Below are 12,479 nucleotides of genomic sequence, written 5' to 3' on the forward strand. Positions count from 1 at the left end.
ACAGAAGGAGAAACCCCTGGCCCCAGCCAGCAGAAGGAAGCTGGAGCAAAGTACCTCCAAGGGGAGACAGGGTTACTGGGGACTCCGTGGCCCACTACAAGGGGTTGAAGCGTGAGACCCACTAGGGAGGAGCTGGCTGTTTGCCACAGTAAGTATAAGATAATGTATTAATGAAATGAAATAAGAATGTAATCATAGAATATAAAAAGAATAGTTAATGGGTTTTGTGCTTTTTAAGATGGAATAGTAAAATATATAGCTTGGGAAAAGGGCTGGAAGGACCTGATAAGGGCTGTCTGGGCGCTAGTACAGCACAAATGGAGGGCAAACATAAAAACAAAAGCTGACCAGAGCTGACTACACCCGGCTAAGTAACTCTTGAAAGTGCCTACAAGTCAGGATGACTCAGTAGAAATCCTCACTGATTGGTTAAGCTAACCACAAAAGTGACACTGTTCACTGGTTGGTTACATACTGATCAAGCTAATCAGTTTGGTGATCAGCTGTGGGTACTTAAACCCAGAAAGTCAGTTGCACTTTGGACTACAGCCCGCTGGGATCCTCGGTAGCTGGACTGAGCCCTTCTATGAACCAGCAGCATACAAGGGATGGCTAACACTTATCAGAGTTGACTCGGCCCAAGGGGCTTATGGAAAGAAGCGCTTTTGGTAACGTATGAAAGTACACTTGCTTTACGATAACTAAGAGTTTATAAGCAATTATCTGTAAGCACAAGGTAGTAAGTAATAGAATTGTGTACTATAAGAGAGTTTGCAAGCGACCATCCGTCTGTAAACGTGAAACGATCAATAGTAGAATTGTGTACTATGAGAAATGATTGCATGCATAGAAAAATATTAGGCCTTTGTATCCTTCTTTGGTTTCATGTTTGTATTGTTTATGCTCTTTACTTAATATAATATTAATGACTAAATAAATGAGCCATATTTCTTCAATTAAAAAGCCCTGTTCGTATTCTTGTTTGGTTGCCCCCGCTCCTCGGTTGAGGCAACTCCTCTGCTCCTGGAGACCTATGATCTTAAAGCTAAGGCCTTTCAGGCTGCTCTGAGTCCACGGTAATGATTTTTAGTAAGTATGAATGAGGAATGAATGCAGTTTGAGTTTGCTGAGATAAGACGACAAGAAAATAATTGCTGAGGCAATGCTCTCAGTCTTCAAGGGCAGGAGGGAGAGAAGATGCTTTTGTTTAAAGAATTTTTACAATCCAGATGGCTGAAGATCAAGATAACCCTGAAAAACAGGGGAGTTAACACCCAAGGATAAGAAGAAGACAAAGTGTGAAACAGGAATAAAGAATGATGGGAAAGTTATCACACTTGCAGTATCAAACGTAATTGATGACTACATCAAACAAGGAGACTGTTTGTTTGACATGGCAAAATCCATAGACCCGAATGGGAATGGATAAGTATAAAAGTGGGGAGAAGAAACCTGGACTTTAGGCTCGTTCTGCACACCGCAAGGAGCATTGTGTCACGACCGACAAGAGCCTGGCTCCAAGCTCGTGGCAGAACCACTTGGCCACTGACTTCAGCTTGAGCAACAAGGGACTGGTAATTGTATACCTCCTGCAGAACTGTGTGTGTGTGTGTGTGTGTGTGTGTGTGTGTGTGAGAGAGAGAGAGAGAGAGAGACAGAGAGTGAGTGTTGTTTAGGTAACTGCTCTTTCAAATATGTTTTTGTATTCACAATAAATGCGGCATACTGCCTTATCCCCTGAATAAGATCCTGCTGTTTATTTCAAAGGAAACAATCCCCGTCCCCTGTCCTGCCGAAATCACTCCCCCATCTCTGGAGCATAGCTCCCCCTCCCTTATCCTGCCCCAATCACTCCCCTGCACCCAGAGACCACAGCTCCCCCACCCCGTCCTGCCCCACCCCAGTCACTCCCCTGCACACACACAGCACATCTCCTCCTCCCCCATCCTGCCCCACTTACTCCCCTGCACCCACAGAGCACGGCTCCCTTTTTCCCATCCTGACCCAGTCACTCCCCTGCACCCACAGAGCACGGCTCCCTTTTTCCCATCCTGACCCAGTCACTCCCCTGCACCCACAGAGAACAGCTCCCCCACCCCTCTCCTGCCCCAGTCACTCCCCTGCACCCACAGAGCACAGTTCCCCTTCTCCCGTCCTGACCCAGTCACTGCTTCCCCTCCCCCATCCTGCCTGCCCCAGACACTGCTCCCCCCCACCCCTGTCCTGCCCCAGACACTCCCCTCTGCCGACAGAGCACAGCTCACCTTTTCCCATCCTACTCCAGTCACTGCTTCCTCTCTTCTGTCCTGCCCCAGTCACTCCCCTGCACCCACACAGCACAGCTCCCCTCCCCAGGTCTGCCCGACCCAGTCATTGCTCCCCCTCCCCTGTCCTGCTATCCCATCCCTGGAGTGTGGCTCCCGGTCCCCTGTCCTGCCCCAGTCACTCCCCTGCACCCACAGAGCACAGCTCCCCTTCTCCCTTCCTGCCCTAATCACTGTTCCAGTCCCCCGTCGTGCCTCCCCCAGACACTGATTCCCCTCCTTCATCGAGCCCCAGTCACAAAGCTCCACCCACAGAGCACAGCTCCCTTGTTCCCGTCCTGCCCCAGTCACTGCTTCTCCTCCTCTGTCCTGCCCCAGTCACTCCCATGCGCACACACAGCACAGCCCCCCTCCCTAGTTCTGCCCCACCCAGTTACTGCTCCCCCTCCCCTGTCCTGCCCAAATCACTCCCTGATCCCAGGAGCGTGGCTCTGCGGCCCCTATCCTGACCCAGTCTCTACTCCCCCTCCATCCACAGAGCACAGCTTCCCCCTCTCCTGTCCTGCCCAAATCACTCCCCCATTCCTGGAGCATGGCTCCCCATCTCCTCTCCTGCCCCAGTCACTCCCCTGCACCCACAGAGCGCAGCTCCCCTTCTCCCTTCCTGCCCAAATCAATGCTTCCTGTCCCCTGTCCTCCCTCCCCAGACACTGCTCCCCCTCCTCCATCCTGCCCCAGTCACTCCCCTACACCCACAGAGCACGGCTCCCCTTCTCCCAGCCTGACCCGGACACTGCTCCCCCTCCCGTCCTGCCCAAATCACTCCCCCATCCCTGGAGTGTGGCTCCCTGTCCCCTGTCCTGCCCCAGTCACTCCCCTGCACCCACAGAGCACAGCTCCCCTTCGCCTGTCCTGACCCAGTTACTTCCCTCCACACACACAGCACATCACCCCTTCTCCCATCCTGACCAACCCCTGAAGCATGGCTCCTCCTCCCTCATTCTCCCCCAGTCATTCCCCTCATTCCCCGGAGCATGGCTCCCCTTCTCCCGTCCTGCCCCACTCAGCCCCTACCCCAGTAGCGCAGCTCTCCGTCTCCTGCCCCAGTCACTCCCCTGCACCCACACAGCACAGCTCCCCTCCCCAGACCTGCCCGACCCATTCACTGCTCCTCCTCCCCTGTCCTGCCCAAATCACTTCCCCATCCCTGGAGCGTGGCCCCCCGTCCCCTGTCTTGCCCCATTCACTCCCCTGCACCCACAGAGCACAGCTCCCCTTCTCCTGTCCTGACCCAGTCACTGCTCCCCCTGCACCCACAGAGCACAGCTCCCCCACCCCGTTCTGCCCCAGTCACTCCCCTGCACCCACAGAGCATGCCTCCCCTTCTCCCGTCCTGCCCCCGTCACTGCTTCCCCTCCCCCATCCTTCCTGACCCAGACACAGCACCCCCTCCTTTGTCCTGACCCAGTCACTCCCCTGCACCCACAGAGCACGGCTCCCCTTTTCCCATCCTGACCCAGTCACTGTTTCCCCTCCTCCGTCCTGCCCAACCCAGTTACTGCCCCCCCCTCGTCCTGCCCAAATCACTCCCCCAGCCCTGGAGCATGGCTCCCCGTCCTCTGTCCTGCCCCAGTCACTCTCCTGCACCAAGAGAGCACAGCTCCCCTTCTCCCGTTCTGCCCCAGTCACTGCTTCCCCTCCCGCATCCTGCCTGCCCCAGACACTGCTCCCCCGCCTCCATCCCGCCCCAGTCACTCCCCTGCACCCACAGAGCACAGCTCACCCCCCCCCCCATCCTGCCGCAGTTACTCCCCTGCATCACAGAGCACGGCTCCCCTTCTCCCGTCCTGACCCAGTCACTTCTCCGCCTCCCATCATGCCCCAGTCACCGCTTCCTGTCCCCTGTCCTGCCTGACGCAGACACTGCTGCCCCTCCTCCATCCTGCCCAGTCACTCCCCCAACCCTAGAGTGTGGCTCCCCGTGCTGTTTTCCCCCAGTCACTGCTTTCCCTCCCGTCTTGCCCTAGTTATTGCCCCAATCCCCTGGAGCCTGGCCTCTCTCCCCTCCTCTGCCCCAGTCAGCCCCACCCTGAGACCTGCTCAGTTGGCAAGGGGCAGGAGGTGGTGCGAGCAGGGAGTGACGGTGGTGGTGGAGCCTGGAGGGGAAGAGACCTGTAGAGGAGGGGCCTCGGGGAAGGAGTGGAGCCTGTTCTGGTCCTTAGGGTATGTTTTTCAGAGGTTAGAAAGTCGGTCACCCTAGTTCCTGCCAGTCCCAGATTTATAGTGTTAAGAACAGAGAGCCAGTAAATGACACGCAGTGTCGTGTGTCAGCCGGATATGTACATTTGTCTTTTTGCCTCAGTGCTTTAGAAAGAGAGACTGGAGTGTAAGTGTAGGTAACACATTATCTTACACGGAGCTGTGTTTTAATGCAAAACTTAACATGAGAACATTTGAAGGGGGATTGTTTTGAGTTTCAAATGGGAGTGTCTCTGACATGCTGGGAGAATTGGTCAGCCCGGAAGGGTTACCATTGGGTTGGGTTTTCCTGGATATCGCCTCTTTTTTTGATCCTCTGTCCAGGTGGATTTGTCAAATAATAGACAATGTCTGGGAGTTTGTGGAGTAGCTGTTGCACCTCAGAAAGAGTTCTGATTGGAGTCCCTATCCTGCATGTGCAGCTGATTTGTATCTTGGTTCCTGCTGTGGAGGTTCAGCTGCTGGATATTACCAACCCATGCCCTGGGGACAGAGAGAGGCTTGCAAGGAGGTACTGACTGACCTGTGTCCCTGGCCTGTGTCAGCTCCCCTGCCACTGTGATCCGGAGTAACACTGCCCTCCACCTTGAGAGTGAGGTGGTAGGCATCTTCCCCCCTCCCCAGCACCCTGCAAATGCCCCTTCGTAGTCCAAACACACCCTTGCGGCAACCCCTGACTGTACCCCACCCTCCTGGCAGTGTCTTCATTTTAGGAATTATGAAATAAGGTAACCACAGTCTTACCTGGTGAGAATGTTTGAATCCTCTGTCAATTTGAATTGCAATGAAGGTGAGCATATCTTGCTGCTGCTGACGTATGAATGAACTAAAGGGTTTCTGTGTCCCATGAGCCTCTATTTATAGCTTCCTTTGGCTTGCAAGGTATGATGGGAAATTGGGGCGGAGCTTGAGCAGTATTTAAGCTGGCCTCCTGTGAGAGGGAGTCATTCAGCCTCTGGGTGCTCCAAGGAGATGTAACAAGGTATGTATATGGCACTTGGTCTCCTGGAAAGTATTACTTTGGGCTAACAGTTGAAGGTGGCATGTGTTGTTTTTCTCATTTTAGAATATGGGATGTGTTTGTGGATAATGTACTGTATTTGTCTCTTTAGCAGTGTAGTGTACTTTTCCATGATTTCAGGTGAGGCATAGTGTGCATGATTACTGTCTTATCTAGTTTTTCTTTAGGGGGAAGAAAATGTGGGTTATTTCTGACACTACAAATGTGTTTTTAACAGAAGTTATATCAGTCCAATGCTATTGACGTGTTACTCTTGTAAAAGCATAGCAGTCATCTCAGGTATGGGTTGGAGTCTTTGCATTTGGTAGGGACTGGTCCAGTAATGTTCAACGAGAGAGTTTTCTCTTAATGTGACTTCATTCCCCTTGCTTCTATTGCATAGTCAGCTGAGTGTAGCTGTGTGAGTGGAGATACACTTCAAAACTTGTTCATAATTGTCCTTTTCGTGTTTGTTTCCATAGGCCTCCACGTCCGGTAGCGAGTTGCCCTGCGACGGGAAGGATCATGAAGACGATGTCCGTCCATCCCAGCGTTGCTGTATTTACGTGTCTCCCACTCCCACTCGGTGAAGAACTCCCATTGCGATGACTGGAGCAAGCCCGCCGCTGTCCCCACGTAAAAGATACGTATCTGCTGAAGGGGTGGCGGGTCCGAGCCCTTGTTGAGGTTGAGGGGCCGTGTGTGGGGGGAGCCTTTGTCGCCAGGGGCCGCGGGGTCAGTGGAGATGCTCCGTTCTTCGAGGTCCCTTCCTCCCACCACGGCTTTGAATCACAGGTGTCCGGGCCCTCCCTGTGGTGTCCTCCCCTCGGTGCCGGTTGCCTCGAGAGGACGTGAGCATCCCACTTCGGGAAGGGAGGTGGGAAGCGGTCCCAGGGGCCGGTGATGTCTGGCCGGGGGCGTGTTGTGTGAACGACGCCTTGGTTCGCGTCGCTTACTTTGCGTATTGTGCCGCGTGGAGGCTCGTGAGCGGAGCATGACGTGAATATTGTTCCCCTTCCGTTTGTTTGCAGAGGCCGCCACCTCCGGTAGCGAGTGGTCCTGCGATGGCGAGGGTTGTGAAGGCGATGTACGTCCGTCCTTGTGTCCCAGCGTCGCTGCGTGCGTGCAGACGCGCTGCCACTCGGTCAAGTCGTCCCAGTGCGATGCCTGGGGCGAGGCTGCCCCTCTCTGCACGTAAAAGATACATATCTGCTGAAGGGTTGGCGGGTCCGAGCTCTTGTTGAGGTTGAGGGGCCATGTGTGTGTGTGTGTGGGGGGGGGGGGGAGCCTTTGTCTCCCGGGGCCAGGGGCCGCGGGGTCAGTGGAGATGCTCCGTTCTTCGAGGTCCCTTCCTCCCACCACGGCTTTGAATCACAGGTGTCCGGGCCCTCCCTGTGGTGTCCTCCCCTCGGTGCCGGTTGCCTCGAGAGGACGTGAGCATCCCACTTAGGGAAGGGAGGTGGGAAGCGGTCCGAGGGGACGGTGATGTTTGTCCGGGGCTGTGTTGTGTGAAGGACGCCTTGGTTCGCGTCGCTTACTTTGCATATTGTGCCGCGTGGAGCCTCGTGAGCGGAGCATGACGTGAATATTGTTCCCCTTCCGTTTGTTTGCAGAGTCCGCCACCTCCGGTAGCGAGTGGTCCTGCGATGGCGAGGGTTGTGAAGGCGATGTACGTCCGTCCTTGTGTCCCGGCGTCGCTACGAGCGTGCGTTCGTGCGGACGCGCTGCCGCTCAGTCAAGACGTCCCAGTGCGATGCCTGGGGCGAGGCTGCCCCTCTCCGCACATAAAAGATACGTATCTGCTGAAGGGTTGGCGGGTCCGAGCTCTTGTTGAGGTTGAGGGGCCATGTGTGGGGCGGGGAGCCTTTGTCTCCCGGGGCCAGGGGCCGCGGGGTCAGTGGAGATGCTCCGTTCTTCGAGGTCCCTTCCTCCCACCACGGCTTTGAATCACAGGTGTCCGGGCCCTCCCTGTGGTGTCCTCCCCTCGGTGCCGGTTGCCTCGAGAGGACGTGAGCATCCCACTTCGGGAAGGGAGGTGGGAAGCGGTCCCAGGGGCCAGTGATGTCTGGCCGGGGGCGTGTTGTGTGAACGACGCCTTGGTTCGCATCGCTTACTTTGCGTATTGTGCCGCGTGGAGGCCCGTGAGCGGAGCATGACGTGAATATTGTTCCCCTTCCGTTTGTTTGCAGAGTCCGCCACCTCCGGTAGCGAGTGGTCCTGCGATGGCGAGGGTTGTGAAGGCGATGTACGTCCGTCCTTGTGTCCCGGCGTCGCTGCGTGCGTGCGTGCGTGCAGACGCGCTGCCGCTCGGTCAAGTCGTCCCAGTGCGATGCCTGGGGCGAGGCTGCCCCTCTCCGCACGTAAAAGATACGTATCTGCTGAAGGGTTGGCGGGTCCGAGCTCTTGTTGAGGGGCCATGTGTGTGGGGGGGGGGGGAGCCTTTGTCTCCCGGGGCCAGGGGCCGCGGGGTCAGTGGAGATGCTCCGTTCTTCGAGGTCCCTTCCTCCCACCACGGCTTTGAATCACAGGTGTCCGGGCCCTCCCTGTGGTGTCCTCCCCTCGGTGCCGGTTGCCTCGAGAGGACGTGAGCATCCCACTTAGGGAAGGGAGGTGGGAAGCGGTCCGAGGGGACGGTGATGTTTGTCCGGGGCTGTGTTGTGTGAAGGACGCCTTGGTTCGCGTCGCTTACTTTGCGTATTGTGCCGCGTGGAGCCTCGTGAGCGGAGCATGACGTGAATATTGTTCCCCTTCCGTTTGTTTGCAGAGTCCGCCACCTCCGGTAGCGAGTGGTCCTGCGATGGCGAGGGTTGTGAAGGCGATGTACGTCCGTCCTTGTGTCCCGGCGTCGCTGCGTGCGTGCGTGCGTGCAGACGCGCTGCCGCTCGGTCAAGTCGTCCCAGTGCGATGCCTGGGGCAAGGCTGCCCCTCTCCGCACGTAAAAGATACGTATCTGCTGAAGGGTTGGCGGGTCCGAGCTCTTGTTGAGGGGCCATGTGTGTGGGGGGGGAGCCTTTGTCTCCCGGGGCCAGGGGCCGCGGGGTCAGTGGAGATGCTCCGTTCTTCGAGGTCCCTTCCTCCCACCACGGCTTTGAATCACAGGTGTCCGGGCCCTCCCTGTGGTGTCCTCCCCTCGGTGCCGGTTGCCTCGAGAGGACGTGAGCATCCCACTTAGGGAAGGGAGGTGGGAAGCGGTCCGAGGGGACGGTGATGTTTGTCCGGGGCTGTGTTGTGTGAAGGACGCCTTGGTTCGCGTCGCTTACTTTGCGTATTGTGCCGCGTGGAGCCTCGTGAGCGGAGCATGACGTGAATATTGTTCCCCTTCCGTTTGTTTGCAGAGTCCGCCACCTCCGGTAGCGAGTGGTCCTGCGATGGCGAGGGTTGTGAAGGCGATGTACGTCCGTCCTTGTGTCCCGGCGTCGCTGCGTGCGTGCGTGCGTGCGGACGCGCTGCCGCTCGGTCAAGACGTCCCAGTGCGATGCCTGGGGCGAGGCTGCCCCTCTCCGCACGTAAAAGATACGTATCTGCTGAAGGGTTGGCGGGTCCGAGCTCTTGTTGAGGTTGAGGGGCCATGTGTGGGGGGGGAGCCTTTGTCTCCCGGGGCCAGGGGCCGCGGGGTCAGTGGAGATGCTCCGTTCTTCGAGGTCCCTTCCTCCCACCACGGCTTTGAATCACAGGTGTCCGGGCCCTCCCTGTGGTGTCCTCCCCTCGGTGCCGGTTGCCTCGAGAGGACGTGAGCATCCCACTTCGGGAAGGGAGGTGGGAAGCGGTCCCAGGGGCCGGTGATGTCTGGCCGGGGTGTTGTGTGAACGACGCCTTGGTTCGCGTCGCTTACTTTGCGTATTGTGCCGCGTGGAGGCTCGTGAGCGGAGCATGACGTGAATATTGTTCCCCTTCCGTTTGTTTGCAGAGTCCGCCACCTCCGGTAGCGAGTGGTCCTGCGATGGCGAGGGTTGTGAAGGCGATGTACGTCCGTCCTTGTGTCCCAGCGTCGCTGCGTGCGTGCGGACGCGCTGCCGCTCGGTCAAGACGTCCCAGTGCGATGCCTGGGGCGAGGCTGCCCCTCTCTGCACGTAAAAGATACGTATCTGCTGAAGGGTTGGCGGGTCCGAGCTCTTGTTGAGGTTGAGGGGCCATGTGTGTGTGGGGGGGGGGGAGCCTTTGTCTCCCGGGGCCAGGGGCCGCGGGGTCAGTGGAGATGCTCCGTTCTTCGAGGTCCCTTCCTCCCACCACGGCTTTGAATCACAGGTGTCCGGGCCCTCCCTGTGGTGTCCTCCCCTCGGTGCCGGTTGCCTCGAGAGGACGTGAGCATCCCACTTCGGGAAGGGAGGTGGGAAGCGGTCCCAGGGGACGGTGATGTCTGGCCGGGGGGGTGTTGTGTGAACGACGCCTTGGTTCGCGTCGCTTACTTTGCGTATTGTGCCGCGTGGAGCCTCGTGAGCGGAGCATGACGTGAATATTGTTCCCCTTCCGTTTGTTTGCAGAGTCCGCCACCTCCGGTAGCGAGTGGTCCTGCGATGGCGAGGGTTGTGAAGGCGATGTACGTCCGTCCTTGTGTCCCGGCGCTCGCTGCGTGCGTGCGGACGCACTGCCGCTCGGTCAAGACGTCCCAGTGCGATGCCTGGGGCGAGGCTGCCCCTCTCTGCACGTAAAAGATACGTATCTGCTGAAGGGTTGGCGGGTCCGAGCTCTTGTTGAGGTTGAGGGGCCATGTGTGGGTGGGGGGGGGGAGCCTTTGTCTCCCGGGGCCAGGGGCCGCGGGGTCAGTGGAGATGCTCCGTTCTTCGAGGTCCCTTCCTCCCACCACGGCTTTGAATCACAGGTGTCCGGGCCCTCCCTGTGGTGTCCTCCCCTCGGTGCCGGTTGCCTCGAGAGGACGTGAGCATCCTATTTGGAGTGTGGGGAAAGGGATAAGGGCATGTTTGAAAGTGTGGTTTCATATTTATAATTGGAGAGGATTTTAGTGGTTGTGCATGGAGTCTGTCGTGCAATTTCATGGGTTTGTCATTATGTGTCTTGTCTTTCTAGGTTCTGTAAGATGATGTGGTGAACTCGGGGAAAGAGCAGGTGAAATGAAAGTGTGCTGAGGATGAAGTTTGTTCCATGGTCATGGATTGCTTGAGTAGTTTTCTAGGTGTGTATGTGTATTGATGTTGATATTTGTGTGTGTCACAGTTAAGGTCTTCCACTGGGTGCATGGCAGTGGGTATCACAGTTGTGTAGTTGGTTGTATTTGATATGTTTTGCAGCAGCCGTGTGGTGGTTGCAGATGTTGAGAAATGTTTTATGTCATTGCAGGGGTAAGAAGTTTGAAGCCGAAGATTGCCCTGTGATATGAATGTTTCTGGAGAAGACTGCAGTGTCTTTCTTTTTGTATTTGTTTATTTTTGGGAGCTAAAATGTATAATGTGTGTTTCTGGGTTTGATATGAAGCGTCTTCTGAATTTCAGGGCTAGGTTGTAATGGAGCAATGGGCTTATCATTGTGTGGAGATTTGTAATATCTAGAAGTATTTGAGGATACTGGTATTTGGGGTATTAATATTTGTAACATGCTGAAGTGGTTGGAAGTCATTGTTGACATCTGTAGTCTCATGTGTAATGTTTTGGGTGTTTTATGTCACTTGTGTCTTTGCCATGGGGGGGTCACTTAGATATAGACAACATATTATATCTATCTGTGTTCAGTATGACAGACAGTCATCTGACAACTTTTGTAGATAGATATAGTAATGTGTTAATACATTGAATGTTTTTCTGTATTGTTTGCACTGTTGTAATCAGTCAGGTTTGCATTTAGGTCAGATGACTTATGAGTCATCCACCTAGTAGCATTCTCAGTTGTCAGCAATCATCTCTCTGATGATTGTCAACCCTGGTGCGGTGCAGTCAAACAGCCCCAAGGCTGACGTTTGTTGCAATTTGTCAGCCTTTCGGCTGTTTCGCTGCACCGCACCAGGGTTGGGGCTGTCCCGGACAGTCTTTGACTTAACTTTTTTGACCATGTAAGAGATGGGGAGGGAACGTGCAGGCGAGTTGTGGTGTGCTGTACCGCAGGGTGGGAAAGGTGGTAGTGGGGTGTGATTGTGTACTGGGAGCAGATAGTGTTTTTAAATGAGTAAGGGGGCAGGAAGGTGTATGTCTTGTTCTGTAGGTTGATCAGGGTAATTGAAGATGATGTCATGTAACCCTCACATGTTAATGTGTGTCAGCTGTATAAGAGTGTTCCATGGTGGATATATTGTAATTTTGTGTTGCCAAATAAAAAATGTACGTTGAGATGACTGCTTTGTGTGTCTCTGCTGCTTTGCACCATGCTTTGAAAGGTGTGCAGGACGGGGTAAGGGTGGGATGGGACAACACGCCTAATACCATTGCCTCATGGTCTGGCCCCTTAGGATTTGGGTTTGCAGGGTTAGGGTCTTGGTCCCTAGGGTTTGCAGGGTTAGGGTTTGGGTCTTGGTCCCTAGGGTTTGCAGGGTTAGGGTTAGGGTCTTGGTCCCTAGGGTTTGCAGGGTTTGGGTCTTGGTCCCTAGGGTTTGCAGGGTTAGGGTTTGGGTCTTGGTCCCTAGGGTTTGCAGGGTTAGGGTTAGGGTCTTGGTCCCTAGGGTTTGCAGGGTTTGGGTCTTGGTCCCTAGGGTTTGCAGGGTTTGGGTTAGGGTCTTGGTCCCTAGGGTTTGCAGGGTTTGGGTCTTGGTCCCTAGGGTTTGCAGGGTTAGGGTTTGGGTCTTGGTCCCTAGGGTTTGCAGGGTTTGGGTCTTGGTCCCTAGGGTTTGCAGGGTTTGGGTTAGGGTCTTGGTCCCTAGGGTTTGCAGGGTTAGGGTTAGGGTTAGGGTTAGGGTTAGGGTTAGGGTTAGGGTTAGGGTTAGGGTCTTGGTTAGGGGCAGGGTTAGGGTCTTCCCTAGGGTTTGCAGGGTCTTGGTCCCTAGGGTTTGCAGGGTCCCTAGGGTTTGGGTCTTG

At 55.6% G+C, this 12,479-nt stretch overlaps 1 long non-coding RNA gene across 1 annotated transcript; it reads left to right on the top strand.

Moving 5' to 3' along the window:
- The first annotated feature begins 10,258 nt into the window (after positions 1-10,258).
- LOC137149365 (uncharacterized) lies at positions 10,259-11,798 on the top strand. The gene is made up of 2 exons (XR_010918763.1): positions 10,259-10,654; positions 10,819-11,798. It is a non-coding gene; the product is annotated as an uncharacterized lncRNA (long non-coding RNA).
- Positions 11,799-12,479: the final 681 nt, after the last annotated feature.

This window comes from Emydura macquarii, unplaced genomic scaffold, assembly GCF_026122565.2.
Source record: "Emydura macquarii macquarii isolate MOO-44397 ecotype Brisbane River unplaced genomic scaffold, CSIRO-AGI_Emac_v2 contig_729, whole genome shotgun sequence".
Taxonomy (NCBI): Eukaryota; Metazoa; Chordata; order Testudines; family Chelidae; genus Emydura; species Emydura macquarii.